A 6,395-nucleotide genomic window follows, 5' to 3' on the forward strand; every position below is an offset into this window, starting at 1 on the left:
TTAAAACTGCAGACATTAAAAAAAAAGTTTTGGCATAGCAAAGGAAATCAACAAAAAGAAAAACCTACCAAATTGGAGAAGATATTCAACAATGATTTATCCAATAAGGGGCTAATATCTAAAACATATAAAGAACTTAGACAACTTAACACCAAAAGAACAATCTGATTAAAAATGGTCAGAGGACCTGAACAGACATGTCTCCAAAGAGGACAGACACACAGATGGCCAATAGACATATGAAAAGATGTTCAATGTCACTAATCAGAGAAATGCAATTAAAACCACAATGAGATATCACCTCGCAGCTGTCAGAATGCCTATCATCAATAATACAACAAGTGTCGATGAGGATGTGGAGAAAAGAGAAGCTCGTGCACTGCTGGTGGAAAAACAGTATGGAATTTCTTCAAAAAATTAAAAATAGAACAACCTTATGACCCAGCAATTCCACCTCTGGGTACTTATCCAAAGAAATCTAAAACACTAAGTGTAAAAGATATATTTGGTCTTCTTCTCCAAACCTGGCACAGAGCTCCTAGAACCCCTGGGATTTGCTAAGTAATTAGAATGGTATGTTAATAAGGACCTGAAGCCCCTAGGTAATCTAAAGATGGGAGCTGGTTGCCAGGGGAACCAACCCTGTGTTTAGAATAGGAACTTGCAGTCCCATCCGTGACCTCTGGGGAGGGGAGGGGCTGAAGATTGAGTTCCATAACCAAGGGCCAATGATTTAATCAATTATGCCTACCTGTCGAAGCCTCCATTAAAAAAAAAAAAAAAAATGGGCTTGAGAGAGCTTCCAGGTTGGTGAACACTTGGAGGTGCTGGGAGAGGGGCATGTAAGCTCCATGTGCCTTTCCCCCTGTCTTCATAAGTCTGTATTCTTCACTATTCTTTGTAATAAATCAGCAATCTAGTAAACAAATTGGTTTCCTGTGAGTTGCTCTAGCAAATTAATAGAACCCAAGGAGAGGGTAGTGGGAACCTCTGATTTATAGCCAGTTGGTCAGAAGCACAGGTATCATTCTGAACTTGAAACTGGCATTTAAAGTGGGGTCAGTCTTGTAGGATGAGCCGTTAACCTGTGGAATCTGACACTATCTCCTGGTAGATGGTATCAGAATTGAGTTAAATTTGTGGAACTTCAGATCAGTGTCCACAGAATTGAGTTAATTGCTTGGTGGTTTTGGAAAAAAATATGCACTGAAGTGGTCCCATGGGCTGGGCTTCAAGGCTGCCTGGGTCACAGTTCAGACAGGCACCCTAGTCAGGTTTATGCTCCACAGTTAAGTGAGGCTTCTGGCTTGGCTCTCGGCTAGCAAGGCCATGGGACAGACTCCATGTCTGCCTGGGGGCTCTGAGCAGGCTTTCCAGTTGGGCAGGGTGGAGGCATGCTGGGCATTTCAGAACACTTTTAAATACGTGATATATTTTACTGTACATTCTTATTCAAACTCAATTATTTCCCACTATCCCCTTAGACAACAGCCTTAACTCTATTTGTATTTATTCCAGGAGAGCCTTTAGAGATGAGAACTCAGCCATACAGATTGAAATGAGGAGTGCGAGAGAGAGCAGATGGGGCTAGGATTTACGGCACCTCACTGAAACACACCTAGGGAACCATCATTAAGCAGAGCGACTTGAGCAAATCTTCCGCAGAAGTGTGTCCCTCCCTGCATGCCACGTGACTTTGTGGGATGCTGGGATGACATCTGCTTCCAAGACAGATAGGATCATGAATGCCTTCTTGGTTACAGGTCAGGCCTCTGACTCTCACTGTTTTAATGAGAATGTAACAAAAAATTTGTGATTCTTGCTCAGTGTAATGATAGTGTGTTGTTATGACAAGGGTTTTGCATTAAGAGACAATGAGAGGCACTGAAGAAAAGACAGACTGTGCAGACACCGCTTAATGGGATGTTCTTCACATCTGATGACAAGTCCTGGTATTTCGTTAGAAGGATGGTTTTCAAATTGTGTCCCATAGGTTTCCATAGACAGACTGCCATGGGGTTCAGAGGGGCCAAGTAGCTTTGAGTTCCTGCCCTGATTCGAAGCAGCTTAACGTTTTACTATTATATTTTATTCTGTAGAATGGGTGTGACCCTAAAATATATGAATAGATTTTAAAAAGTAGAATACTACTTTATAAAAGGATCGTACAGCTTTTAACCCTATTATGTGTCTGCTTCCTCTCTTAGAGTGCAAAGAAGGAAATAGAAATGGGAAAGGAAAGATTTCTATTGTTATTCCTTCCCTGTCATATGGTTGGATGGGAGTCTGTGAGGACTTTGGTCTCTCAATTTAGAAAAGAAGTGCTCAAGGTTTTCTTAAAAGGGATGTTACCTAGAAACAAAAATTAGCCAGGCAAGTCAGCTCAAAAATTTAACTTATTGCTTTACATATGTCAGAAAGTATGCTAAATGCTGAGAGCATTTAGATCAATGAAACAAATTTCCTATCCTATAAGGGCTTACAATTTAGTTCGGGGATTTCTGACTTTCCCGCGAATCTGGGGATAGGCTCACTTTTTTCTGCATTTTGATTTCCAGATCTTAGCCCAGTTCTTGGCAAATAGTTGGAGCTCAGGAAATATATGCTGGATGTATGATTCTCTTGCACATCAGAAAATAATTCATTGTCCCTTTGGCTCATTTCGGCCTTGTAATATCATCAGTACAAAGCTTGTTGTTATAAATGTTCTGAAAACAATTGGCCACGAGAAACTGACACGGTGGGCCAGCACCAAACATTTTAAAGCGAGACCACACGAGGATTCTATTAAAAAGAGCATTTAGATGATGGGCTCACGGGGGCCATACTTTTGGCCCAGCGCTGACACCGAGAGTAGTACAAACGTCATCTATTGACAGTGTGTGAATTTTATAACGAGACGTTATGATAGTCGTTTGGAGAAACAATAATACGTTATAACCATTAGTAACTACAAATTACATTTCTGTTCATTTTACAGACATTTTATCCTCATTTAGTCCGGGCAACAATCATGTCAAATAGTGGGTGCTATTCCAATTTAATAGCAGAAAAGTTACAGAACAAACAGATGAAATAACTTGCTTAGAATGATTGCTAGTAAGAGGTAGAATAGAGAAAGTTTTTTTTTAATTTAAATTTCATCTTCAAGACTAAAATATTTATGGGAATTTGAAAAGTTAGGAATTTATAGGCGGCATGGCAATTATTAAAGTTAAATTGTTCGTTTTTATTATGAAAATTATTTAATCTAGTACATCATCAAGGGGTAGTATGGCCAATGTTCTAGCTTGTTATAATTCATTTAAAAATTTTTAGGTTGTGCATAGAACATGTAAATGCTGTTTAATAATTTATTATGATATATAGAATGTGAAACCATTTTTGCTATAAAGAAATTCTCAAAAATTATAAAATCCTAAACATTTAAGGAGTCATTTCACTTAGGAAGAAAAATAATGCAGAAAAACTAAGATCTTTACTCTTTGTGGTAGAGATGTCAAACAATTGAATGTATTCATAAATAGGTTAAATGAGCCATTTGTGAAACAAAACACTTAAAGTGGTGAAATCATTTAATGCATGAGAAGAACTGAAACTGCAGGATAATTCAAAAACCAACCATGTAAAAATAGTCTAATAAGAAAAACTATTGAATGTTCCTTAGTGTTATTTTTTTAAGTTTCTTAAATGTCATTACCCTAAATTATCAGAACAGTAATGACTTTGTAATACTTAACATTCTTTTGTGAAGTTCACAATAATTTATTTCTAAGTTTTTCAAACTTTGATTTTTGGGGTTCGAACTCCAGTTGACAGAGTAAACACACTCCACCTCTCCAACTTATTAAAACTAAAAACCCTGGACAAAATACATAAAGGTACTGAGAACTCTGAAAAATAAGTAATAGCAAGCAGATTTGGGAGGGAAATAAAAACTCGGAGAATAACCAAAACGGCCTTGAGTCTCCTGTTTGGTTTTTCTTCCGTGACTCCCACATCCTAAATCTGCAAGTATGGAAAGAAAATTTGCCAAGAAATTCTCTCCTTTTCTGGCCAGAAGATGAGGAGAGGGGGCCCGTAGAGTAGTTGTAGAACAAAGTTCAGTTTTAATAAAAGTCGCCCAGCCCTGTGCAAGGCCCAGTCATGAAGCTGTATTTTCATAGCAAGGACAGTAGGAGTGGCCACTCAAGAACCTAGAACTGTGAGATAGACTCAGAAAGACTCAGAAAAGAAGTCCCTGTGGTCCAAAGAGTGTGGGGACAATTCAGATTATTTTTCTCTTTTATCTCTCATCACTTTGCAGCTTGGGTAGACTCAATCACAGGAAGAGTATGACAGCACAGGACACTAGAACTTCAGCTTCACATCCAGAGGATCGGCAAAAAGGATGTCTTGAAGACAGAATGTGTGGGGAAAAGCAGAGAGAGGAGAGATCTGTAGTAAGAGATGCCTGAATCTGTGTCTCAGGTCCCATGCTCACTCTCTGAATCACACAAGCATGGAATTGATCTGACGTATGTGGTCACACTATAGTTTAAATCACTAATGAGTTCCTATACTAGCGCAAAGAGTACTCACTTCATAAACTTTGAAAACTAAATTGACTTCTAAGCTACAGTCCACAAAAGGTTAAGACTTGCTTCTGAACCTAATGAGACTGGTTGCTACTAAAACAAAATGCCAATGTCTCTGAGGATTGCAACAATCTTAGTCAAAAAGTTCTGGATACAGTTGATATGTAAAGAACCAGTAAAAATAAAGAATTTTCTCAATAATGCTAGAAAATTCACAGATGCTAACCCTGAGATGCCAGAAGTATCAAACAATTTAGAGCAGAAATTATAACCATGCTTCATGAAGGGCAAATATTCTTTTAATAAGTGGAAAGATAGAAGTTCTCAGTAAGAACTAGCAGCTTTAAAAAGGAAAAAAAAAAATTAGAACTGAAAGATATAATGAATTTTTAAAAATCACTTAAATAGCTCACCTATTGAAAAATCAATTAACTTGAAGACAGATCAATTAAAAATTTCCAGTAGAAAAAAAAGAGAGGTAAAAATTGGTAAAAAATGAATAAAGCCTTAAGGACCTTATGGGACAATATTAAAAAATTAATATTTATCTGTGGAATCTCAGAAGGAAAGAAGAGAAAAATCAATGCCAAAAATTTATTTTAAGAAACTATGTTGTTTTTCAAAATTTGGTGCAAGACAATTGAACAGATACAAGATATTTGGTGAGATCTAACCAGAATAAGTACAAAGAAAACTACATTCTGATACATCATAATCAAACTACTGAAAACTAAAGAAAAAAAATCTTGAAATAAACCAGAGGAAAGCAACACATTACATATAGGGGAATGCGAATTTGAACGAGCTCAGATTTTTCATCAGAAACCACAAGTGGCAGAAAATAATGGGAAAATATTTTTGAAATGCTGAGAAAAAAATCGTCTACCCAGAATTCTCTATCCAGGAAAAAACAAACAAACAAACAAAAAACAAAACAAAAAGCCCCTTCAGATATAAAGGAGAAATAGAACATCCTACGATAAAATAAAACGAAGAGAATCTGTCTCCAGCAGACCTTCTCTAAAGAAAGAAGGTGGATAGTTAGAAGGATATCAGAGGAAACCTTCAGAATGAAGAAAGAAACACAGAAACAGTAAATAGATATATTAAATAAACTTTTTTCCTTTAGTTCTTTAAAATATATGACTGTCGAAAACAAAAATTATAAAATTGTCAGATGGGATTTTCAGTGTGTCTTCCTGATCTTAAATATACATATCTTCTCCAAAGCACCACGCCCACCCCACCTTGTCAGCCTCAAAGCCTTTCTTCGCCATGACTAAAATTACAAAAGAGACGCATGATAAATGAAATAAGGAGCATGTTTAGTGGGGATACTGTTCCATTTGGTGGCCCCAGCCATTTCACCAGTCTGGCCTCTGCAAAAATCAGGTGGCTCCTACAAAATGTCATAGACTATGGCAAACTCAACCAAGAAGTAGTCCTCGTTATAGCCGCCATGCCAGGTGGGATATCTTTGCTTGAGCAGATTAAAACAGAACTGGTATGTGGAATATAGCCACTGATTTATCAAATGTATTCTTTTCCATCACTATGTATAACATCAGAAATAGTTTGAATTCAGAGAACAGGCAACAGGATGTACTTAGAGGGCAGCTCCAGGATTATGTTAATTTTTCTGCTATCATAATATAATATGAAGAAACCCGGACAATCTAAACATCTTGCAAAATACCTTGTAGATCCACTCTATCAAGGACATCACGCTAATTGGGCTAGATGAGCAAGAAGCAGCTAGCATGTTAGAGACCTTGTTAAGATACCCGTGCTCCGGAGGATGGGAGAGCAAGCCAATGA

Source organism: Pteropus alecto, unplaced genomic scaffold (assembly GCF_000325575.1).
Source record: "Pteropus alecto unplaced genomic scaffold, ASM32557v1 scaffold111, whole genome shotgun sequence".
NCBI lineage: Eukaryota > Metazoa > Chordata > Mammalia > Chiroptera > Pteropodidae > Pteropus > Pteropus alecto.